Source organism: Rhinatrema bivittatum, chromosome 3, assembly GCF_901001135.1.
Source record: "Rhinatrema bivittatum chromosome 3, aRhiBiv1.1, whole genome shotgun sequence".
In the NCBI taxonomy this organism is placed as follows: domain Eukaryota; kingdom Metazoa; phylum Chordata; class Amphibia; order Gymnophiona; family Rhinatrematidae; genus Rhinatrema; species Rhinatrema bivittatum.
The window spans coordinates 275,466,018-275,491,397 of NC_042617.1; the positions used below are offsets into that span (position 1 = coordinate 275,466,018).

Consider the following 25,380-nt stretch of genomic DNA (forward strand, 5'->3'; position numbering starts at 1 on the left):
TTTGTAACCAGATAGGCCTTCGCATCCACAGGGTTCACCACTTTGCTTCCCACACACCACTTTGCATCCTGGTTTGGGTTCAGAGAGCCACAGTTAGTACATTCAAGGAATGGTGGTGGGATCCAACATTGACACCAGTTACAAAAATAGACAGTGGTACAAACATTTTTTCTTTTGCTCACTGGGTTGGCAGGGAGTCCTATACCCACTCCTGTGGGGGTTGTTTGGCCTCTTCGTTCAGTCGTGGTCTGGTAGGCTGGACTCAGGGAGTACACTCACAGAAGCAGCATAAGGCTGCAAGGCAAGGCTAGGGCTGTCTTCTGCCTAACCAGCCCCCTTCCCCACAGGTGAGCCCTTTGATTCTGGGGGCTGGTAGGACTTTCTTCCTGGCGAATATCATAGCTGGGAGCTGGGTACAGGTACAAGCTGTGCTCAAACCAAGGACAAGGGCAAGGTGTGGGAAATAGACAAGGGACCGAACTACACTGGGCAGGGCAAGGACCAGATAAGGACAGGACTGAACAAAGACTGGACAAGGCTAGGACTAGACAGGAAACAAGAAAGCCCAACAGGCACAAGTCTGGGCAAGGTAATCCTAGTAGGTCTGAAGGACAAAGGCAGGATAGGTCGGCTTAGAAGGCTACTGAGCAAGGCAGGAGAGCCTAAAAGGCCACAGAACAAGGCAAGGAAGCCTGAACGGCTAAAGAGCAAGACAGGGAGTCAAGGTACACTACAGAGCACAACATAAGGCCAAGCTAGGCTATAGAGCAAGGCAGGAAGCTGGGTAGGCCACAAGGCAAGGCAGGAAGCTGGGTAGGCCACAAGGCAAGGCAGGAAGCTGGGTAGGCCACAAGGCAAGGCAGAAGGCCTGGGTAGGCCACAAGACAAGACTCGCTAGATCAAAGATCCGAGGTGATTCCATGAAGAGGCACTGAGGGACTCAAGGTGCGGTTTCACCATGGAGCGCTATAGAGGCATTATGACATTTTCCGTTTTATTAACCATTCCCTTCCTAATAATTCCTAACATTCTGTTTGTTTTTTGACTGCTGCAGCACACTGAGGTGATGATTTCAAAGTATTATCCACTATGATGCCTAGATCTTTTTCCTGGGTAGTAGCTCCTAATATGGAACCTAATATCGTGTAACTACAGCAAGGGTTATTTTTCCCTATATGCATCACCGTGCACTTGTCCACATTAAATTTCATCTGCCATTTGGATGCCCAATCTTCCAGTCTCACAAGGTCCTCCTGCAATTTATCACAATCCGCTTGGAATTTAACTACTCTGAATAATTTTGTATTATCTGCAAATTTGATTACCTCACTCATCGTATCCCTTTCCAGATCATTTATAAATATATTGAAAACCACTGGTCCAAGTACAGATCCCTGAGGCACTCTATTGTTTACCCCTTTCACATTGAGAAAATTGTCCATTTAATCCTACTCTGTTTCCTGTCTTTTAACCAGTTTGTAATCCACGAAAGGAAATCACCTCCTATCCCATGACTTTTTAGTTTCCTTAGAAGCTTCTCATGAGGGACTTTGTCAAATGCCTTCTGAAAATCCAAATACACTACATCTACCAGTTCACCTTTATCCACATGTTTATTAACCCCTTCAAAAAAAATGAAGCAGATTTGTGAGGCAAGACTTCTCTTGGGTAAATCCAGGCTGAATGTGTTCCATCAAACCGTGTCTTTCTATATGCTCTGTGACTTTAGAATATTTTCCACTATTTTTCCCAGCACTGAAGTCAGGCTCTGTGGTTTGTAGTTTCCCGGATCACCCCTGGAGCCCTTTTTAAATATTGGGGTTACATTGACCACCCTCCAGTCTTCAGGTACAATGGATGATTTTAATGATTGGTTATAAATTTTAACTAACAGATCTGAAATTTAAATTTCTACTTCCTTCAGAACACAATGGTTATGCATGCCATCCTGTCCAGGTGATTTGCTACTCTTTAGTTTGTGAATCTGGCCTACTACATCTTCCAGGTTCACAGTGATTTGGTTCAGGTCATCTGATTCATCACCCTTGAAAACCATCTCCGGAACTGGTATCTCCCCAACATCCTCATTAGGAAATGCAGAACCAAATAATTTATTTAGGGGCCGATGCAATAAATTTGCATAGAAAGTGTGCGCTGAACAGTCAGCGCCCGCTTTCTTAATGCACCCCAGGTGCCCCCCAGGCGCCATGCAATATTTAAATTAGGGGGTCACGTTAACAAGGAGGTGCTAGGATCGCTTGTGCGCCCCTAGCGCCTCCTTGCTAACAAGAACCCAATCGGCTTTTCTAACTTGGCCGTCTGCCGGTTAGGAAAACAGACACCGGGGGTTCAGGAAACGGACGCTTGTTAGTATGCGTCCGTTTCCTGCACTTGACTCGCAAGTGTTTTGTTTTTTTTTTAAACTTGTTTCTTAAAGGATTTCCTCCTACTTAATATCGCAATGATATTAAGTAGGAGGAAGTACAGAAAAGCAGTGGAACTGGAACAGGGACCAGGGCAAGACAGGCTAGGACAAGGCAGGACAAACCAGGACAAGGACTACACAGAATGCACGAAGGCAGCGAGGGCAAGGAGTTCCCCAAGAGGCAAGACAGGGAGAGACCTAAGAGTCTCAGGGCTAGGCCAAGGCTAGGAAACAGGGAGGCCTGGAAACAGAAGAGACCTGGGAGTCTCAGGAAGGCCTGACAGGACAGAAGGCTGGGGCCTCAGGACAGGCAAGGGAACCAGGAAACAGAAGGCCCAAGGCCAAGGAACAAGGTATCAAGAGTCAGAAGGCCCGGAGGCCATGAGGAAATACAGAGAATGGCCTGGGAGGGCCACAAGGCATGGGTTGCCAAAGCATTGAGGCATGGGAGAGGCAGGATTAAGTAGGGCAGGAGTTTGAGTGTGGTGCAGGCAGAACAGAGGGGCTTGGCCAGCCAGGGGCGAGAGCTCGTGGAAGTCCTCTGGTGGCATAGAGGCTGTAGGATATGCCAGGGACCAAAGACATACTGGTAGTTCGGAGCCAGGTTCACTGGGGTCCTCTGGTGAAGGGGAGGCTGCGCATCGGCTGGAAACGCAACAAAAAAATTCCACAAGGGGTGCTCAGGTACCATTTTAACTGGTAAACATGGGTTACATCTGCATACATAGCATTCTTATTCCAATCAATAAAAGAAAGAAAGTTTACTGAAACAAAATGTAAGTAGTAGGAAATAATGCAAATCCTCTTCCGAATTACAGTCTCTCAAAAATACAGACTCCAGCAACAATACACAGTACAGATGAGCAGTGAAGATTCTGGGTGTCCGTTTGGCCTCCCTTGCTCTAAGATTTCCCAGAATAGATGTGGTTCCTTTGTTACTATTGCATATTCTCCCTTGTTTCTTTATGTGCTACAGCTCCTCAGAAATGGCTTTGTTTTCCTCTCCTTCAGATGGATACCCTTCAAAGATTGCAGTCTCAGATTTCTCCTTCACAAAACAAACCCAGAATAAAACTGTGGATTTGTAGTACATTAGTAGAGATCCCTGGATTACAAAATAATTTGCAGAAGTTTGTGTTTTCTTGCCTTTGTAGGGGAAACTATCCCACTCTCCAAAAAAACACAGGAACAGACCCACAGTGCTTGTGTAGAAAGACAAGTGGCCTTCCCACTGGATAAAGTGAGAAGCTGGAGGTTCTTGCTCCAGAGAGCAGGCCAGCATCTTTGCTGCCTCTCTCTCAATTAAAACTCTCACCGCAAAACAAATAGTACTTCAAAATTCCCTGCAACACTCCCTAGATCTGCCATTTTAAATTATGTGGAAGGTTCCTCCCAGATTTATAAATGAACTTTACACACCCAAAACACACTTTATGCATACCGTCACTCTGGTAAGGACCTGAGGGCCCTTACAAGTAGATAAACAGAGCTCTCGACCCATACACGTTCTCAGTTCCAAGTGGCAGCCATCTTTCTCTCAGTCCTTGACATAGGAGAGGAGAATTGTATTCTGTGCCTGACAGTGTGACATAAAATCGATCTGAACTGAGATGTAACCAATTGAAATGTGCATTTTGGATGATGTTTATCCACCATCCATTTTAATGTCTGCTCAGTGCTTTTTTTTTTTCCAGTTTTAAGTGAAAGAGACCCGAGGGTCTGTGAAAGAGATTAGATAGACCACTGAGCTCAGGGATGGTGACACGGAATGAAGATCTGAAAGGATTGAACCCCAGAGGAAGGCATTATTATTGCTGAAACAGCCAGTGTCAAATGAGGTTTGTCTTTTTTTTTTTTCATCTCTTCCCTTGTTTGGCACAAGATATATTGGGGGTTAGCCCTTTATTTTTATACACGAATTCATAAGATTTCTCTGATTTTGAACCTTATTAGGCAGTGCTTAAAAGGTCTATTGATGATACCCTAATTGTATGTAAAAGTCTTGTTAAAAAGATTTTCTGAAAATGTACATGCGTTTTCACAAGTTTTTGATGTTTTGTTATTCTTATAAGACTCTTTAAGTGTCCTTGATTTTGTAATTTAATTTTACCTGCTTCCTTTATAGCAACAGAGAGGATATCCAGGCCCAGGCCAGCTCCTGTCTTGTTCCATTCACTATCACTCTCTGTTCCCAGGGAGGGCAAACCAGAGCCCTTCCTGCTTCTGTGTCAGATGAGCTTGAGTGCACCCTGGTCGATTTTACAACAGCTGTTGCAATCGCTGCCACAGAGACCGTTTTGTGGCTCTTATTTAGACCATGTCTATGTGTGATTTTGTTTCCTTGTAAATACTATTTTTCGGTATGGGAAGTGCGCTAACTAAGCATCCAGAAAAATAAAGGGTGCGAGTTCCTTAGCCAACAGACAAGTGTAAACCAGTAAAAAAAAATTGCAGATGTGATTTTTTTTTAAATTTACCCCTGTGCTGACCATGGTGAACTGGGGAGTACCAGTCCATGCTGACTCCTCTCATGTCTCCAACCTTTTCATCTCACTTCATGTGCCACACTCTCCTTGTCCCCCTCCAGTCAGTCTATTACCAACTTTCTCCATCCTCTACTTCCTACCTGTTAGGAGTGCCTGGCCACTTGCCCTCTTCTGCGTTTCAGAGTCTCTCAGCTTTTTCTTTAGGCAGGTTCTTTTGGAGCTTTCAGCTCAAACAGAGCTGGTCTCTGGCTCGGAGGCCTTGAGCTTTTGCATTTATGAGCCATCGGCCATCACAGTGACAGTCCTTGGCAAGGAGCCCATCTAATGTGGCCACTAAGTCTGGTACTAGGTGTCACTGTGGCGCATTGGCTAAGACTCCTTCCCAGTGGCTCTGACTGCTGCCTGTGCAGCATCCTAACTATTATAATTAATGAGGATTGAGTGGACCCTTGGACACTGTGGCAGTTGACCACGCCCACGGGTGGGGAAGTCCAGTGAGGGGCCACAGGTCAGGCTCAGCTTAGGACACACAAACACAGAGATTGATCTTTTATTAGACAATGTGATGAAGCTACCAGAGGTGGCAGTAGTGAGTAGTTGAAGTAACCCGGCTGGGCTAGTGTCCCTCAGACACTGGAACAGTGACTCCGGTAGCAGTGGTATAGTGGAGAGAACTGAGAATAATGAGTAAAGTGGAATATGCACAAAGCCCCAGTATGGAGAACCCCACGATAGGGAGAGCAGGCCCTCGAGGAGCGAGAACCTGATTCCTGAGAGCAGAGAGGCTTGAAGGTAATGTACTCACACAGCGGTTCCACGTAGGAGATGGCACCAGGGCTGAAACAGAGGCAGGCCCTCGAGGAGCGAGTACCTGGTTCCAGGGAACAGCTCTGAGGTGAAGATGGTAGTACTCACTGGTGTTGAAGATAACTAATCCCTCCAGGCAGAAGAGAAGGTAGGAGCAGGCAGCGAATCAGGGAACATGGGCACTCGAGGAGCGAGTACCGGTTTCCTGATAGCGACCTGAAAAGCAAGTGAGGCCCCCGAGGAGCGAGTACCCGTTAGCGTTAAGAGTCCAATGGAAGATTGGAGCCAGAGTAGCTGGGTACGGAGAGCGAATCCCATCCGTAAGGTATCCCCTTGCTAACTCAAAGGCTAGCAAACGTTGTAGGCTTTAAATATCCGGGCAGCGTGAGGTCATCACAGGGGGACGCCCCTGAGGTTCTCACCAAGTAGGAAATAAGACTGAGGACCGTGCGGCGGCGGCGCATCCTAAGGTACCAGCGGAGCATGGCGGGAGGCAGCGCCCAAGCCGGTCCGGGGACGCCGGAGAGGACGGCAGGCAGACACCGCGGCAACCAGGCGTCCATCCACAGCGAGAGGAGGTGCAAAGAAAGAAAGGTAGGTGGAGTGAAGCCGTCGGGAAGGGACGGTTGCAGCACTAACCCTAGGGGGCCTGAGCAGCAGAAGCCTAGTCTGGGCATCCAACCCAGGTCTTTGTACACGGCAGTGTGCAGCACTTGTCACTGAAACACTGGGCCAGCCCTCCAGTTTCAGTTTCTAAATCTATATCGTACTATTAATAGTAGATGATCTTTGTCTGTTATTTCTTTTGTCTTTCCAGCAAAGTCCTCCTACATTTCTTATTCAATTTCAGTAAGTCACAGTGCATTAGAAAACTCTTGGGCTGCAGTTGTGCAATTCTTCTTCTTCTTTTTTTTTTATTTTTATTAAATGTTTATTACACAATGAGAATATTGCAGTGTCACATAACAGTCATTGGTTTTTCCTTCACAGGACACATCAGTTATTATGCTAAAGCCAAACTGAATAAATCAGTTACATTATTGTAGCAAACATGAGTTTGTAGTACACATAGGTGTGGCAAATAAAGAAAAGAAAAACAAAGTCTTGTGTACAATTGTTACCATTTTTATGTTTCTATGTCCTATCACTGTGATGGTGCCCCCCCTCCCATGAGATGCCTATCGGGGTATCGAGTTGAGTTTTAAATCAAGTGGCCTTATGGATGTTTGGGGTTAGACTCAGAGTATCTTAGTATCTGGGTCTTATCCATTTAATATATGGTGTCCAAGTCTTCTCGAATTTCGGCAGTGTATCATGGATTTGAGAGGTAGTGTAGAGTTTATCTAGTCTGGTTTTGATGTGGGCTTTCTGGGGTATCTCAGGTTTATGCCACCAAGCCGCCAGTTCACAGCATGCTGCCACTATAATGATTTGTGTTAACTGGGAGGTTCTCTAGTCTATTGTGCGTATATCTATATGGATAGCAGAAGAAGTCTGGGGTTTCTTTCGACCTTACACCCCGTGACTTCTAAGATGAAATATAGGACCATGTTCCAGTATTCTTCTGCTTTGATGCATTCCCACGACATATGAAAGGAGCGTCCCTCCTTCCCACATTGGCGCCATCAAGGCCCGGGAACATCTTGCATAGCTTGTGAGGTGTGAGATACCACTGGAATAGCAGTCTATAGCCATTCTCGATGACTCCCGATGAGATCAGGTTTTTCCCCGTCATTTTATAGCAAACATCCCAGTCTGATTGCTCTAGCTCTATATTCACGTCTCTTTCCCACGACAGCACGTGTCGTGGTTTTGAGGTCATCTCATCAGTCAGGAGTCTGTATAATTTGGATATCGTTTTGGTCATGCTATCTGCTTTAGAGCAGATTATCTCAAATGTGGATTTATTCCTTTGGAGTAGTTATAGGATTCCCCCTGACCTTAAGAATGAGAGAAGTAGGATATAGGAAAATCTGTCTCTCTCTTCTATGAGTTATATCCTCAAGGTTTACTATTTCCTTTTCTAACTTTACTTGTTTTTGTTAAAATTAGTTTATTTTATTTATAAGAGTAGGGATTATAATGATATAATGTATTTTTATTCTTTCTATTATCATCTTTAACTTCTGTTGTTAGTTTGGTTTTATTTGATTTTATAATTTTTATTTTATTTGATTTAAATTTAATTTCTGGTTAATTTTTTCTTTATAATTTGTCTCTTGTAAACCGTCTTGATCAAACTAGTTTGAAAAGACGGTATAGAAATATTTTTAAATAAATAGGGGGTATAGCTGGGACGCCTTCTCGAAGGAGTGTATGGATTTCCCAAATCATAGCTGTTCTAGTCTTACTATCCCTACTCTTCTCCAGAAAACAATGGTGTCTCCATCCCAGGAGGGAAGAGCTTGTTGAGTAGGCATGATGAGCGGGGCCATAGGGTCTGTTCTCCTTTCAATAGTTTTCCTGTGTTGTGTCCAAATTGTGAGTGTGGTTTGGGTAAAAGGAGATAGTTTTTGCGAGAGATTTAGGGGTATGGCTGTAAACTGTTATGACCATCGGTCGCAGATGGCTGCGACCACTGTTACTCACTTCGTGTGTCACTGCCTGTTACGTAGCGGGGGTGTTTTAGTGTGCCCTTGGGCCTCAGCTCGACCCCAGATGAATCCAGGACCGAACCGAGGGTTGGCGACGTGTCCCAGCATGGCAGAACACGGTCTTACCCTCTGCCAGGCCTGCAAGCCCCCAGAGCCAACAACAGATGATGTTGGTAGGGGAACGGTCCTCCGACTGTTCCGAGCACTTTCAGACCTGCCGCTTGAAACGGCATGGAGCAGCAGGCCGGCCTGAGGATGAGGGCAGACGGAGGCCTTGACATGAAGACATAAGACCAAGGTTGATGCGACAGCATCTCAGACGAGGGTTGAAGCAAAGACAAGACACCAGGGCGGATGCAACGGCATCAGAGACGAGGAACTTGACGAAGTCCAGACGAGACGAGAAGCTGGGAAGGAAGACATTGGCACTGTCTCTCAGGGCGCCCTACACAGCCCACCTTCACGGGCGAACCCAAGGGGCTGGTTGCGGACCACCCTGTCCCACTGCTCGCCCTACACAGCCCAAGGAGGCTGGTCACGGACCACGAGGAGAGCGGGACAAGAGCAGGAAAGGAATCCAGCTGGCAGAGGCTCCAGTGACCGGAACAGGAACCAGACGGAATGGATTTACCTTCACGGAGGTCACCTGGAGGACTAGGAGAGCTGGAACATCGCAGGAACAGACATCAGGGAGATCAGACACCAGGATACCTGAACAGGGACCTCAGGCAATGAAGACATGGTTCTAGATACAGACGAGACAAGGAGCTCCACGAAGAAAACAAAGGCCAGTCGGAGCGCTGGACAGCAGGAGCTTCCAGAGACGAAGTAACTCCGATTCAAGGCTGACTGAAAGTTGAAGTCCTTTTATAGGGCTGCAGACCAGCAACTCCCTGGGAGGAGTTTGGAAGGCCCACACCTAGCTGGCCCTATAACTGAGGAGTGCTGCGGGCCGGCCGCTAGGAGAAGGGCGTGGCCCAAACCAGGAAGTCCATGCAGACACAAGCAAGCCTCAGGCAGGCCCCAAGAACATTGAGGCCTCCCAGGCCCTGGAGCAAATCCTGGATAGTTCGTAGGCGAGACCCCGGCTTTGGAGCGGCCTCCAGGAAGAGGTAAGGAGCCTCCCGTAGCACCGCTACAGGAGGGTTCATAACACTGCCCTCTCTCCTCTGGGAATACTCGTGGCTGTGGCTAGCCGCCTCTGACCCTCATGGCTCCATTCCAGGACTCCCCAGAGCAGCGAGGACACTGACGACCGCCATGTCTTTCCCGGGCCTTCCTAGGCGCATGCACTCCTTGGCCCTCTTTAAGGATGCTAGGGCGGGAACCTCAGGGGCGTCTCCCCTTGATGACATCACTAGCCCTGGACTCTTCAGCACCATTGGGGCCTGGCTCTAATCAACTTGGCAACGAGTTCCTTCCTTGCTGAATTCTGCTATTCTCGCTAAGGGACGTTGGTTCCTGGTTCCTGCTCCTCCTGGCATGAGACACTCTCGGGTACCCGCTCCTCGAGAGCCCTGTTCCTGTCTCTGGCTATCCGCTCCTCGGAGGGCCCTGCGCCTCGGACGCTGTTTGCCATCACCCCTGCTCCTCGGGGTTGCCCCAGGAACTACTCTACCCGTGAGACTCTACTTCAGTGTACCCTACTCTGCGGACCATTGCCTTATGACTCTACTTCATGGAGACCAACGTAGGTGTACCCTGCCCTGCAGGCCACTGCCTCACTGCTCTGCTTCGTGGAGATCTAGTGCTTGTGTACCCTGCTCCGCGGGCCATTGCCATCGCTTGTGACTAAGCTGCGACCCCACTCCTCAGGGTAGTGCATTGTGAACTTGGGACTGAGCCGCGCTACCCCGCACCTCGGGGCAGTGCCTTGTATACTTCTGTTACTACATTCCGCTTCCCGGGGTAACGTCCTGCCTCTCTGAGACTGTAGCGCACTCCCCCGCTCCTCGGGGTATTGTTCTCTTGCACTGCCAGAGACCCCTAGGCTTCCCTGTGTCCCGGGTAAGCCTACGTCATACTTTCTGTGCTCTGTGACTCAAGCACTCCTCCATACCCTGCCTGCATTCCCCGCTCCTCGGGGCCTGTTCAGCACTCCACCACTAGGGGGACCTATTCTGGTAACCACATCCACACCCCAGTCTCCTCTTCCTGTACTCGCTGGGCTGTGTCACCTATTGCTCAGACCTTGCCTCCCGACGGTGAGGCTCAGTGGGGCTCCTCCCCGTGGGCGGTACCATCTCTCACCTCGGGCCAAGGGCCCACTAACCTGTGAATCCTAACGTCAACCAGACTAGTTCCTCTGTGGGGGTGGTGCCTTCAAAGTCTTATTCTATCACTGTCCATAGTTTACAGGTAGATTTTCCATGCCAGGAAATTACTGCTCGTAGTTGAGATGTGGCAGAGTAACGGGTCAGATCGGGTATGCCTCGTTCCCCCTGTAGTTTTGGGCAGGAGAGGCCTATGCTCACTACTCTAGGTGGCCTACGCCTCGAGATGAAATGGAAAAGCTTCCTCTGCCAGTCCTTTAAGGTTTTGGGGTGAATGCTTATAGGGAGTGTCTGGAAAAGATAACAGAATTGGGGTAGAATATTCATCTTGATAGTGTGTATCCTGTCCAGCCAGGATAACTGTAGCCGTTCCCATTTCTCTAGGACTGCAGTGACTTCTTTTTTGAGGGGCCCATAGTTAATGTCGAGCAGCTTCCTCAAGAATGATCCCAGTGTTATCCCTAAGTATTTTATATTATTGCTCGCCCATTTGAAGGGTAGCTTCGACTCAATATCCGATGTTTCCTGTATCCCCAGGGTTGGATTTAAGATTTCGGACTTTTCCTCATTTACTTTAAAGCCTGATACCTGCCCGTATCTCCTCATCTTCTTTAGTAAAAGGGGGAGGGATCTTGCTGGGTCTGTGATTGTGAATAGCAGGTCGTCTGCGAATAGTGTCATCTTGTATGATTGTGAGCCTATGAGGACCCCGTCAATCTTGTCATTGACTCTAATTTGTGCAGCGAAGGGTTCTAATGAAAGTGCAAATAGCAGGGGGGGGCACAACGGACATCCCTGTCTTGTTCCCCTGCCAACCTCAAAGAATTCAGAGTATCTCCCATTGACACGGATGCTAACTTTTGGGTGATGGTATAAGGCTTTCACCTAAGTTAAGACATTGGTCCCAGGCCAGATTTGTGGAGAACCTGGAATAGGTAAGCCCAGTGCATTCTATCAAATGCTTTTTCTGTGTCAATCGTTAGCATGACTGCTGGTATTTTCGCTTTCTGTACCCACCACCTGGTATTTAGGACTCTGCAAACTTTGTCTGCACCCAGTCTCCCTTGCATGAAGCCCGGCTAGTCTGCATGGATAATGTTAGGGATTATTAAATTTAGGTGCTGTGCTAGGATTTTAGCTAGTATCTTGAGGTCAGTATTGATTAGTGAAATAGGTCTGTAGGACCCACACAGTGTGAGATCGTGTCCTTCTTTTGCTATCAAAGTGATGCCGGCTATTTTGGAGTTTGTCGGCAGTTTGCTTCCCTCCCTCAAGTAGTTAAACATTGAAGTGAGGGGTCTAACAATTGCATGCTTACAAGATTTATAGAATCTAGCTGTGTACCCATCTAGTCCTGGGGATTTCCTATTATTAAGCTTTCTAATAGACTCTAGTACCTCTTTTTCATCTATTTTGGCATTCAGCTATGTCCTAGCCTCCTCAGAAAGGTATGGAAGGGAAGTATCCAAGATATAGCTCTCTATATCTTCCTCTTTTATGGAGGTGTCTGCAGAGTAAAGTTCTGCATAGAATTGGGCAAATCTGTTAGAAATTTAAGTACTATCATATAGGAAGTTCCCTTTTCTGTTGTTGATTTTAAGAATCTGATTTTGCAGCTATCGATTTTTAAGTTACCTAGCTAACAGACTGCTGGCTTTATTACCAAATATGAAGAATTTTTGTTTTGTCCTCTCTAATTGGAAAGCTAAGTCTGCTAAGTCCAGGTCTCTCAGTTCTCGTCTTGTCTCTTCGAGAAGAGAGAGGGTAGAGCTGTCTCTTGATCTTTTATTTTTGATTTCCAGTTTACCAATGCATGTCAATAGCTGCATTCTGCTCTCTTCTTTTTCTCATTTTAGGTGTGTGGCGCTAGAGATCAATTTTCCCCTGATAACCGCTTTTAGTCCTTCCCATAGTACCGTAGGACTGGTTTCCCCTGTCTCATTATTAGTAAGGTAATCCTCTGTCTCCTAGTAGGCTGTCAGTGAATGATTTGTCAATGACTAGGTTTTTGTTGAGTCTCCAGAAGGATCGTCTAAGTGGTTCCCTGCCTGTCCTCAGTTCTACCCATATGGGGGCGTGATCAGACCAGGTTATATTTCTGAAGCCTATGTTGTGTATCTTGCCCATCGTTCCTTTATCTATTAAGAATTAGTCGATTCTGAAGTAGGATTTGTGGGGTTGTGAGTAAAAGGTGTAGTCCCTTATAGTGGGGTTTCTTAATTACCATGCATCTACCATGCAGGTGTCTATAAGGGCCTTCAGGCTGCGTCTGTGCATCTTTGAAGTGCCATGCCCCCCTTGCTGAGTTGTCCAGGAAGGGGTATCCTGTCAGGTTGAAATCACCTCCCATTATAGGATCAGGAATCTCCCGTGTATGTCTCTGATAATAGCTTTGACGTCAGCTATTAAATTACTGGCAAATAGTATACCTACTCCCCCATATTTCCACTCCTTAGTGGCTTTGGAGTAATATTGTGTTGGGTGTTTTCTGGAGTGTGCTTCTTGCCAAAAAAATTTGCATTCTTAGACTCAGCTTCCTTATACATTAATTTATGTTTCCTCACTGTATTTAGGCCTTTCACATTCAGTGATATTTTTAACCATCTCATGTTAAGAACTAGTTTCTCTCCGCCTTGCCCTTTTACACATCTCTAAACTTAAATGGGTAATGCCCCTCCGGTGGGTTAGGAAATGTGGTTCCCCCCCACCTCTTTGATTCTTGGCCTTCCTATAATCAGGCATCGTCCCTTGTACCCGTGCTCCAAGTGGAGACTTTCCTCCCTTTGGAGGAATGATTTCATCCAGGCAAAGGAGCCTGTTCCCCGGCTCTACCACATAGTTTAAAGTATCACACGGATTCAGAGTTCACACACTCACCACCCTGCCGGCCGCGAACTCAGTGGGGTGAAAGACGTCAGAAATAATAAGATCATTATTGGGTATATCAGGCTAAAAAAAAAAAAAAAGATAATATTCCAGGTGTTTTACAGTTACCACTATCTGCTTCGTCACCTATTCACCGATCCCGGTGATGGTGGGTTGTTCGTTTGTATCTGTAAGCGGCTGTTTGTCCCCAGGACTCTCTGCCATCTGGTTTGGTCTTCCATGCTTTTCGGCTGCGCCTTGGTGGGATTCCCCTGTGGTTCTTCCGGGGTGCTGATTCCCAGCTCCTTCAGGGATTCGGTGGCCTCTGATGCTGTTTGAACCTTAAAGGTCTTGCCTTGCGAGGTGAATTGTAATCCAAATGGAAATAGCCAGCGGTATTTAATGTCTGAGTTTCTTAGGGTGTTGATGACTCCACAAAAGTCCCTGCGCTTCTTGATTGTGGGTGCTGATAGGTCCTGGAAGACCTTCTACCTTCTGTCCCTGCCACTCCACATGACCCATTTTTCTGGCTATCCAGGCTACTTTTTCTTTGATGGTGAAGTCGAGGAAGCATGCCACTATGTCTCTAGGAAGGCTACCCTTTGGTTTGCCTAGAGATCTGTGTGCTCTGTCCAGTTTATTCACTGTACCTTCTGACTTGCCTTCCTCTGATTCCAGTATAGTGGAGCATATGCTGGTTACCATGGTGTGGCAGTTGTTATATTCAGGGAGTTCCTGCACTCTCCTGAAGCGTAGCTTGGATCTGCGGGATTTGTTTTCAAGGTCTTCCATCTTTTCCTCTAGGTCTGTGATCAGTTTGGAGAAGGATTGCGTTACCCTCTGTAAGTCAGTGATATTTGCTGTTTGATCTTCCAGATGTGCGTCTGCCTCCTCCATGCGGTGTCCTAGCGCAGCTATGTCTCCCTTCACCTCACTGATCCACTGTCTGACCTCAGCGCGGAGAGATGCCGTGTCCTGTCGCACTTCGGCAAACCAGCGGAGGAAGTCCGCTCTTGTCGGCATGCTGCTATCTACCGGCTCTCGGAGGTCTTCTTCGCTCTCGCGGTTCCTCGCCACCGCCATGCGGTCTTGTTCCTCCTTCCTCTCCAGGGACAGTGCATCACGTGCCTCCCTGCTAGAGAAGGAAAATGCTGGCGGTCCATTTTTTTTTTTTTAGCGCCGTCATCTGGGGAATGATTGCTGCTAGGAGCATGGTTGCCGGGTGCTTTTTTTCGGCCAATGTGTGCCGTGATTGCTACTGATATTGTGGTGGAGGTTCAGAGCTCCAGGCTCAGGTATCCATTGCGGTGGATAACGCCACTTCCTCTCCTGCAGTTGTGCAATTCTAACAAAGTTTTTTTTTTTATTGAGAATTTTTATGTTATGAAATAAAAAAAAATCAATTTAAAATTATCAGACTTGATGGGCTTTGAACTGCAGGTTTTTTTCTTGCCCTTCCTAAATATAACTGTTATGTTTGCTGGCTCGCGGGACATCCCTGTGAACTGGCACATTCATCCCCAAACACCACAGCAGCAGGCCTCACTCGTGAGGCACAGATGCTGTCATCCTCACACCAGTCCTGCTCTCCTTAGGCATGCGCACATGAAGGCTACCCAGATTTAAAGGACCTGCAGCGGGAAACAGGCTGCAGTACCCTTGGATGACGTCATAGGATTCAGCCTTTAAAAGGGCTTTTTGGACATCCAGACCTCACCTCAGCAACAGATATCCTGCATTCTCTGCAGTGTGTTGCTAGCGTCCTTGTTGCTTCTTCTAGCCTTGTCTTCAGGGGCGGATTGGCCTTTCGGGGGATCGGGCATCCCCTGGTGGGCCGATCGCTCCAGTCACGTGGTCTGCCGTGCGCGGCCGTGACAGAACCGCGCACGGCAGACCACGTGATGTGTCCTGGGCCAGCCTGGGTGGCGAATACCCGGGCCGGTCCGACCCGACATCGTGAATCCGCCGCTGCTTGTCTTACCTTCCAGGCTTGCCTCATCCAGCCTTATCTTGCCTCGTTGTCCAGCCTTGTCACCTGGTCCAGCCTCATCCAGTTTGTCTTCCTTGTTCCTGTCCTCAGAATTTCCTGTATGTCCGTGTCTTCCTCAGCTTGCTGCTCTAGATCCGACCTCTTGCCTTGACCTGACCATGTTTGCTTGCCATCTGGACCTGACCTTTATCCTGGACCTAACTACTCTTGCTCACTGTCTGCCCAACCTTGGCTCTCTTCTGACTTCCGTAAGCTTGCTGTCTCCTTTGTCTTTGGTATGTCTCTGGATTCTAGCACCGCCTTGATTTGGGCCTCCCCTCTCTGGAAATGGGATGATCAACTCCTGGAGGATCTGACCCACTTTTTGCAAGAATACTGGCAAGTATTTGTTGAGCCCAGTTACACCATGTCTAAGTCTTCTGAGCTCCTGCAGATCAAACAAGGCTCCCGTTCGGTGGGGGAGTATGCAGTGCACTCTCTCACCTTGGCTTCTGAACTCCAGTGGGGCGGCGACAACTTGATGGCAATTTTCCGACAAGGACTTCCAGAATGCATTAGACAAGTTGGCTGTCTGCGACCTACCACCTAGCAAGGACGGGCTGCTCAGTCTAGCCATACATATAGATCTGAGGTTGCAGGAAAGGACCAAAGAAAGATGTTTGAACTGTCGCTCTGCCCACCTTGCTCCACCTTTTCAGAAGCAAGTGACTAACCACTCCCCTTCTGAGTCTGGTTTACTAGCAGCAGAGCCTATGTAAGAGGATCATTTCTGAATCTCAGATGATGAGGCAGAGGCATCAGACTCTCAACCTATGCTTCTACTGTACTACGCCAGGCAAAACGATGCCCTAACAAACTGGGAAACCCAAAGACCTGGCCTGGTGGGAGAGGCCACCCTAGGTCATCCTTATACCTCTCAATTACTGGTTCCAGTACACCTGTCTTACAAAGATGTCCTTCTTGATTCTCTTGCCTTCCTGCTCACATTCACTGGAGGGAGTTTTATCCATGAGACTCTGATCCAACACTATAGTATAGCAACAGTGCCCTTGAATTCCCCACTTCTGATATCCTCCATTTTATGGAGATTTTCTGCCAGGACAGATTACTAAGACTACAGTACCACTGACCTTACAGACTGGGGTCTTATATGAAGAACAAATCAGTCTCTACGTGTTACCCAATGCAATCATTCTGGGCCAGCTCTGGTTCCTTAGTCATCAGCCCCACATCGATTGGACAATGATGTAAATTGCTAGATGGGGTCCTAAGTGCCCAGAAAGGTTAGAAAGATCTCATGGAGCAGTCAGGAAGCCAGTCTATGAGAAAACCTGATATGTGTGATGTTTCTGTGTTACCTGAACTTTATGTGAGCTTCATCATTTGTTTGGTTTTGCTTTGCCTTTCATTTTTCACTGTAAATAAACTGCAGAAAAGGAAACAGCCAAAATCTGCTTCCTTCTGGCTGCTATCACCCAAGTTACCATAGCATCATAGGGGATAATACATTGAAATTGGCTCAGTGTGCTGTGGTGGTAAAAAAAAAATTGAATGTTAGGAATTATTAGGAAGGGAATGATGAATAAAACGGATAATTTCAAAATGCCTCTGTATCGCTCCATGAAGAGACCACATTGTGAATACTGTTTGCAGTTCTGGTTGCCACATCTCAAAAAAGATATAGTTGCACTGGAGAAGATACAGAGAAGGGCAGCCAAAATAATGGACATGGAACAGTGAAGAAAGGCTAACGAGGTAAGGGCTGTTCAGCTTGGCGAAGAGACAGCTGAGAGGGGAATATGATAGAGGTCTATAAAATCATGAGAGGACTAGAATGGATAAATGTAAATTGGTTATTTACTCTTTCAGATAATACAAGGACTAGGGGGCACATCATGAAGTTAGCAAGTAGCACATTTAAAACAAATTAGAGAAAATTCTTTTTCACTCAATGCACAATTAAGCTCTGGAATTCATTGCCAGAGTATGTGGTTAAGGCAGTCAGTGTAGCTGGGTTTAAAAAAGGTTTTGATACATTGCTGGGGAAGAAGTCTATAAACTGCAATTAATCAAGTGACTTAGGGAATAGCCACTGCTTATTACTAGCAATAGTAGCATGGGATCTATTTAATGTTTGGTTATTTGCCAGCAGGGGCGGATTGGCCTATCGGGACTTTGGGCATGCCCCGGTGGGCTGGTCAAGCCAGTCACGTGGCTCACGGCGCCACTTGCTGGAGGTTTCTTGCAGCCTCCGCAGAGGAGGAAATGAGTGCTGCAGAAAAAGGAGAGCCATGGTGGCAGCTGCAGGAGTGAGAAGATGAGGGCCGCAGTTGCAGCAAGAAATGAAAATTAGGGCTGCGGTGGCTGCAGCAGGCAGCGAATATTAGGGTGACATCGGCTGTGGGATGATGAAAATGAGGGTCGTGTTGGCGGCAGGTGCGGAGAGATGAGGGCTGGGCCGCGTTGGCGGAAGGTGCTGGAGAGACGAGCACCGGGCTGTGTCGCGGGAGGTGCAGTGAGATGGGGGCCGGGCCACGTCGGTGGGAGGTGCATAGAGATGGGGGCCGGGCTGTATCTGTGGGAGGTGCAGAGAAATGAGGACTGCATCGGTGTTCAGGATCTGATGCTAGGAGTTAGCAATCTGTTATTTTCTGTTATTTATTAGGAGAGTAGTGGGTGAATCCTTGGGCCGGTGGCAGATGACCACGCCCCCTGGGGAAGATCCCGAAAGGGACCACAGGTCAGGCTCAGAGTATGGAGACAGACACACACTAGTTCTTTTATTAAACAGTATACTGAACCACCAGAGGTGGCAGTAGTGAGCTGGAAAGCCCGGCTGGGCTGTAGTCCCTCAGATACTGGAACAGCGATCCCTGGAGGCTGAGCTGTAGAGAAACTGAGATATAGTGAGTAGGCAGGGTATGCAGATGGTAACACTCACCCAATGAAGCCCAGGAGCTGGAAAGTATAGGCCCTCGAGGAGCGAGTACCTGGTTCCAGGGAAAGCTCAGAGAGAACGATGGTAACTCACTGATGTAGCTGAGATAGTTGGTAGTGAAGACTTCCAGGCAGAAGAGTATATGAAGCAAGTCTGGGATGAGGGCCCTTGAGGAGCGAGTACCGGTTCCAGAATGTCACCTGAAAAAAAAAACCAAGGAGAGAGCGAGGCCTCCGAGGAGCGGGTACCTCTGGTAAGTCCGAGGAGGCAGAGTAGCTTAGACAGACGAGATTCTGTTGTCAATCCTTGCTAACTCGATGTGTTAGCAAATTCCGAGACCTTAAATATCTGTTGCGGGTGATGTCATCTTCGGGGGACACCCCCCGAGGTTCGCGACAATGCCGGTACTTCAATCGGGGGCCGCGCCGTGCGCGCGCCCCTGGGCCTCCAGGAAACATGGCGGTTGCAGCGTCGAGCCGGTCCGGGAACGCCGGAGAGTCCTCGGCAAATGGACGCCGCGGCAGCCAATCTTCCCGCGGACGGAGAGGGAGGCGCCAAAGAGGTGAGGAGGGTGGAGAGAGGGATTCGGGCACCGACGGACACAACAGTCGGTGGCAGCAGTGGGAAGATGAGGGTTGCAGCAGGAGCATAAGGGCCTGGTCAGTTGAAATGGCAGTGACAGCGAGAAGATTAGGAGGAAGGCTGACAGCAAGAGCTGGAGTTTGCAGAACTGAGACTACTGGATTGGGAGGAGGTGTGTTAAATCAACATGGTGGGGTGGGTAGGGGGAGAAATAGAATGAGATTGTTGGAGGCAAAATGATTGGGATGGAGGGAGACTGCTGGTGGTGGAGGGAGAATGAGAGGGGTGGAATGGTGGTGAAGAGAGAATGAAAAGATGGGATGGTGGTGGCGGGAGCTTGAGAAGGATGGGTAGGGGGAAGGGGTAGGGGGTGGTTGGAAAGTGTGTGAAGAGAAGTCTGAACAGTGAGACTGATGGGTAGGAGATGGGATTGGGTGGGTGGAGGGGGAGTGAGAGCGAGACTGCTAGGGTTGGGGCGGGGGAGAGGGAGACTGATGGGGATGGTGTGATGGGGGTCAGGGGAGGGAGATGGATTGGGTGGAGAGTGCGTGGGATGGGGGTGTGGGGAAGAAGATGGATTGGTAGGGAGGGAAACTGCTGGGGATGGGGACTAAGTAGCTGTCTAGAGTGCTACAGTCCATGGGGGCAGCAATGATTTCTCCTCCCCTCCTGCACTGGCAGGAGGGGAGGAGGAGGCAGCAGGGTTGGCCCCATGTGCCCGGAGCAGGAGGCAGTAGCAAAAGCGCAAGGGGCCTGAAAGAGCATGGAGCAGGATCAGCCTGCAGGGCTTTGAGTAGCCAGAAGTAGCAGGGTTAGCCTGCGTGCTGTGAGCAGAAAGCAGCAGAGTTGGCCCTCGGAGCTGGAAGGAGTGGGAAGCAGCAGTACTGGCACTGGCCAGTGTGCCGGAAGGAGGAAGAGCAGGAGACAGATCGGCACTGGCCCCAGTGCCCAAAGAAGGAGAGGAATCCTGAGGGTCACTGGGATTGGAGGAGGAGGCTGCTGCTGCCCCTTGCTTGTGCTTCCAGAGGGAGACTGAGCATGTGTGTGAGAGAGAAAGGAGAAAGTTTCTCCCCCTGCTAATCCTTGACAAACTCAGGGCATCTAAAGTTCCCAGGTATGGAGATTGATTTTTTTTTTATCAGTTTTAATTATTGGGTATTATTTGATGTGTCTGCTGTTTTGAAATATTTTATTGGTGTTTGGAGAATTTGCAAAAAATATGACTTTTTACACTGAGTGTTCTGTTTGTCAGCTGTTTTGAAATATGTTTATTAGTGTGGTTTTACTATTATTGATAGTTTTATAGTTCTTGATTTTATTGTTGATGTTTTATGAGGAATGGTGATGTTTATGTTTTTCCATTATTGCTTTGCATATGGTGTCTGGCTTGCAGTTCCAGTTCAGCTTTTGTCTGCACATTTGTATTTATACTTTATTCTGTATCTGGCAAGGGTTTAAGGTTTATCATTATTTATATACCGTTGTCTCAGCAAGCCTTCACGACGGTTTACATTTCAATAAATATGCAGTGAGGAAATTACATTCAGTCATAAAAGATAAAACAGCTAAAATTTATAAGAGAGAAATTACTAAAACATATTAGCTGTTAAAAGATATAAAGCTATAAATATTAAACCAATAAAACCATTAAAACAATAAAAGATATTTACAATTCAGCATTGCCTATGGATTAATAGGAAGCGGCCTGTGCATAATGAACTTAAACGCATGTTTGTTGTTCATTTTCAATATAAGCTGCATTGAATAACCATGTTTTAAGTTCTGCTTTAAACTTGTTTTTTCTCGCTGTGTTCTTAATTGAACTGGTAGTGAATTCCACAGTTTCGAACCTGCAATGGATAACGCTCTTTCTCGAACTTGGCTAAGATGTGCTGATTTTATTGTAGGAATTGATAGAAGACCTTTGCCAGCCGATCTTAAGTGTCGTTGAGGAGTATGCAATCTCAATACTGCATTTAGCCATTCTGTTCTTTCTCCATAAATTATATTGTGAATTATACAGACAGCTTTATACAGAATTCTAAAATGAATAGGCAGCCAATGCAAAGTTTATCAATGTTGGAGTGATGTGGTCAAACTTCCTCTTTCCTGTCAAAATTCGAGCTGCTGTATTTTGAAATACCTGCAAAGGTCTAATGGTAGATTGAGGTAGGCCTAGGAGGAGAGCGTTGCAATAATCTAGGTTGGAGAACAGTAAAGCTTGTAAAACAGATCTAAAATCAGAAGGTTCTAGCAATGGCTTCAGTTTTCTTAAGGTTAATAATTTAAAGTAGCCATCCTTTAACTTAGTTGCTATATGTTTTTTCATATTAAGCTCTGAATCAATCACTACTCCCAAATCTCTAGCAAAGGGAGAAGGCGTCAAATCAAGGGTCTGTCTATGTTTTGCATGTGTGATGGAGGTGAGGTATTCTGCACTGCTGTATAGTTTCTGTGTACTGCTCTATAGCAGCCTGGTTTATTCTGTTTACCTAATAAGAGATATATTGGTGTTTTAGGGCCTGGTGTAATATTTGCACTGTTACCTTTTCATAAATATAATTGTTATGTTTGAGTGCTGGCAGTTAGTGTTGTTTTGGTATGAGAGGTTTACTATATTGTGATTGTAATTCGGTTTACTCAAGGCTTTCTGAGGGCTAAGCCCAACACCCATCCCATATTACAGTAGGCCTAATACCATGTGGGTTCCAAGGGTCTTTTGTTTTTCTGGTTTGCAAAACAGCAACACATATAAATATATATGTATTGCAAGTGATATTTCTAGTTCAACTGTAATTTGTTCTTTTTCATATAAAATCTATTATAAATGCATCGTTTTTTAATTGTATGTGAGGTGGGCTCGGCAGAGGCCAAGCACATGGCTGTAAGGTATGCTTAGGGCACCTAATTTCCTTGCACTTGCCTTGGAGGGTGACACCTGGGAAGGGCGATGTATGGGGTGGGAGGTGATAACAGCACAATATTTATTTATTTATTTATTTATTTTTAATTTTTATATACCGAAGTTCTTGTGGGAATTACAAATCACTCCGGTTTACATAAAACGATGAACTGCCCAACAGCGGATGGGGGCTTTACATAGAACTGTAGAACATAAGGAACAATAAAATTATAAGTGTAAGAGAGGACAGTAGCAATTCCCAGATTTTGGTGCTGGTCCATTTTGCATCTAGTCAGATTACATTTCTGGCCATGGCTGGATAAAGTATATTTAGTAGGGATGTGAATCGTTTTTCTGATGATTTGAAATATCGGTATGATATTTCATTTCAATTCAATTCCCAGTCCTGTCTCTTTTTTTTTCCTTCCCTTCCCATCCCGTAGCCCAATCCATGGTCCTCCCTCCTTCCCTCTCCTCCCCCTCTCATTACCCTTCCCTCACCTCCCCCTCTCATCACCTCTCCCCACTCCCTTCCCCCCACCCCAAGGCCATCTTCAGTACAGCAGCATGTTGTCACCTCCTGTGTGGTGCAGCCGCATGGTTCCAGTCTCATGCTGTATGAACTGCACAGTGCTGACAGATCCCCTAAGAGCAGTGTATGATATACAGGGCACCGCACAGTTCATACTGCAGCCTGAGGGCCCGATGTTATAAGGTATGCTCAGCAGAGCGCAGTTTAACCCTCAGTTGTGGGCACATTTTTTTTTTGTGTGTGTTCGAATGTTACTCTCGATGCACCAAAGAGTGTTGCACCCAAAAAATGTACACACAAAAAAAAAATGTGCGTATTCCTTAGAGCCCTCACATGGAAATCTCATGCTACTGGTGGCATTAGGGGTGCTCTGGGTTAGGTCAGGTTTTCTTAGCACTGGAAACTCAGCTCCTGGTCCAAGGTGGAGTGAAACCCAGGAGTTACAGTTCCAAACCGCGAGGAAGTATGTTTTGTGCATATTAAAGATTTGTGTACGTAAAACAAGTGGCAGTACTTCAGCCTAGACAACATCTGCACCAAGAGCCCCTCCCCCCATGATCCAACTACTACCACAAGCACCTGCTGAGGGGCCCTCAAGAACCGCAGCACCGCACCTCCCTGGCCTGCACCGAGGACCCTTACACAGGGCCTGGCTCCTCCCTGCGTCGTTTGCAGGGCCAGGGACCACGACTGCTGCTCGAGGAGTGGCAGCCACCAAATGACAGCAGCGGCACGGTGGCTCCTTCCTCCTCTTCTGCAGCAACAGTGACGGCGGCCCTACTGCTCCCCCGCTGCAGAGGTGAAATACATATCCACCAAAATGACAAGGACACAGGTCCTTAATTTCACACACATTTTCCATTTCTCAAGCACACACTGCCTCTTTTTGCATACACAAACGCACTTAGTTTCTCACACACACATACACAAACACACCCAGTAACAGAATCTGTCACCAAGACACACACAGGCAAACAAATTCAAATTCTCTCTCAAACACACACACACATCAACATACAAAGCCTTCCTCTCCCACAAACAGCCAAACAACTCTTGCCTTTGTCTCACACACACACACACACACACACGGATAGACACACAAAATTGACCTTTCTCTCTCTCTCTCTCTCTCTCTCTCTCTCACATATACACACACACACGCACAAATAAACACATTTTGGAAATTTGCCCACGACGTAAAGAATTCCTTTGGAAATTTTGTGCACTCCTGTGGAGAACACCTTCCCAGTCTTTTAGCTTTTCTAAGTAAATGCTGTAGTCTTGCTGGTAAAAAAAAACAAAAAACCATTTGCTTTTCAAATAAAACTACACAATTTCCTCTTCGAGATGAAACCTGAGGTAGCTTGCAGAGCAACAGGAAGTGCCCAAAGCTGATGTGTGCACGAGAGCAGAGAGGCTGGTTCTTTGTTGGTGCTGGGAGGTATCCTTGTGTCACAGTGTTTGTTATGTGGGTGGGCTGGGACCGCAGCATACAGTCACACGGGATGACAGCATTACTAGAGAGCACCGCAGCCCGAAGTGAGTCAGAGTCCTCTCTGGCAAACGAAACTTTAAAGGTTAAGTTCTAACCTTTGCTCCATTTGGTGGTGGGCGGTCAGGGCCTTCAAGGGAGTCGGTGAATCCCCTGCCCTCAGGTGGCAAACTTTTGGAAGTGGCAGCAAGTGTCTCCTCCACCTCCAAAAACCCCCCCCAAAACCCTGTGGCAGCTGCCTCACGCTTTAATTCTCACTTCGCTGCTGAGGCGGCCACGGATAACCGCGCTGGCGGTGTTCCCACTCCTCGCCAGCAATAATAAGGTCGCCGCAGTGGGGTTCCCATTCCCCGTCGGCATTGAGAAGGTCCCCGTGCTGGTGGGGTTCCCCACTCCCCGCCAGCACTAGAAAGGCCCCTGCGAGGGCGCGGAAGGAAGATGAGCTGGTGGCGTTCCCACTCCCCGCCAACACTAAGAAAACCCTCGTGGCAAAAGAAAAAGCCCTTCGAGGCGTTTCCCCTGCTGCCAGCAGCCACAGAAGAATGATAGGTCCAACGTGTGCCTCTTTGCGTATATACATGAGAGAATGTATGTGAGAGAGTGCCTTTGTGTGGGAGAAAGTGACTGCCTGTGTGTACGAAAGATTATGTGAGTGCTTCTGTGTGTGAAAAAGTGACTGTGTGGGCCTATATGAGAGACAGTGCCTAAGGAAGACTGCCTGTATATGTGTGTATGTGAGAGCGGGACTCGGAATGATGACATGCTGGTAGAGTTCCCACTTCTGCCAGCAATAGGGAAGATCCTGTAGTGGCGCAGAACAATGACATGCTGGCAGGGTTCCCATTCCCTGGCAAAAGAAGAGGCCCTGCAGAGTCGCCGGTGGCTAAAAAAGGCACCCTGCAGGCCATTGGCATTTCCCCTGCAGCCAGCAAGCGAAGAAGATGGAGAGGTTCAGAGAATATGCGTATGTGTGTGTGTGTGTGTGAGAGAGAGTGCCTGTGTATGTGTGTAGAGACAGCGAGGTTAATTTGTGCACCTTTCTTGGGGAGCAGCAACAGGCAGCCTACTTAGACCCTGGGGCCCTGCCTGGATCCCCCCTGACCACAATGCAAGAAAAATATTTTTTATATACTTATTGGGTGAGTGGGTAGGGAATAAGAAAGACCATGTGTTAGCCAGAGATCCTGTTTGTGTCAGTGAGCATGTGTCAGAGTCAGCATGTGTAAGAGAGAGAGCACCTGGGTATCAGTGAGCCTGTGCATGAGCGAGAAAGAGAATGTGTTAGTCAGTGAACCTGTAAGGGAACATGTATGTGAGTGAGAGAGAACCTGTGAGTGAGCTTGTAAGGGAGCATGTATAGGAGTGTGAGTCGGCAAGCATGGGTGTGGGCCTGGGTGTGAGTCAGAGAGTCTGTGAAAGGAAGCCTGTGTGTGAGCAAGAGAGAGTGGGCACTTGGGAGTGAGCATATATGAGTGTGTGAAAAAGATCTAGGCA

General features: G+C 47.4%; 1 protein-coding gene across 2 annotated transcripts in view; it reads left to right on the forward strand.

Annotated features, from left to right (window-relative positions):
- LOC115087471 (inactive dipeptidyl peptidase 10-like) overlaps positions 1 to 25,380 on the forward strand; it is a 135,520-nt gene that overhangs the window by 2,345 nt on the left and 107,795 nt on the right. For both annotated transcript variants that reach the window (XR_003855531.1, XM_029594695.1), the window contains exon 2: positions 4,120 to 4,263. The gene's annotated coding sequence lies outside the window, so the exon portion shown is untranslated. The remainder of the gene's footprint in view (positions 1 to 4,119; positions 4,264 to 25,380) is intronic.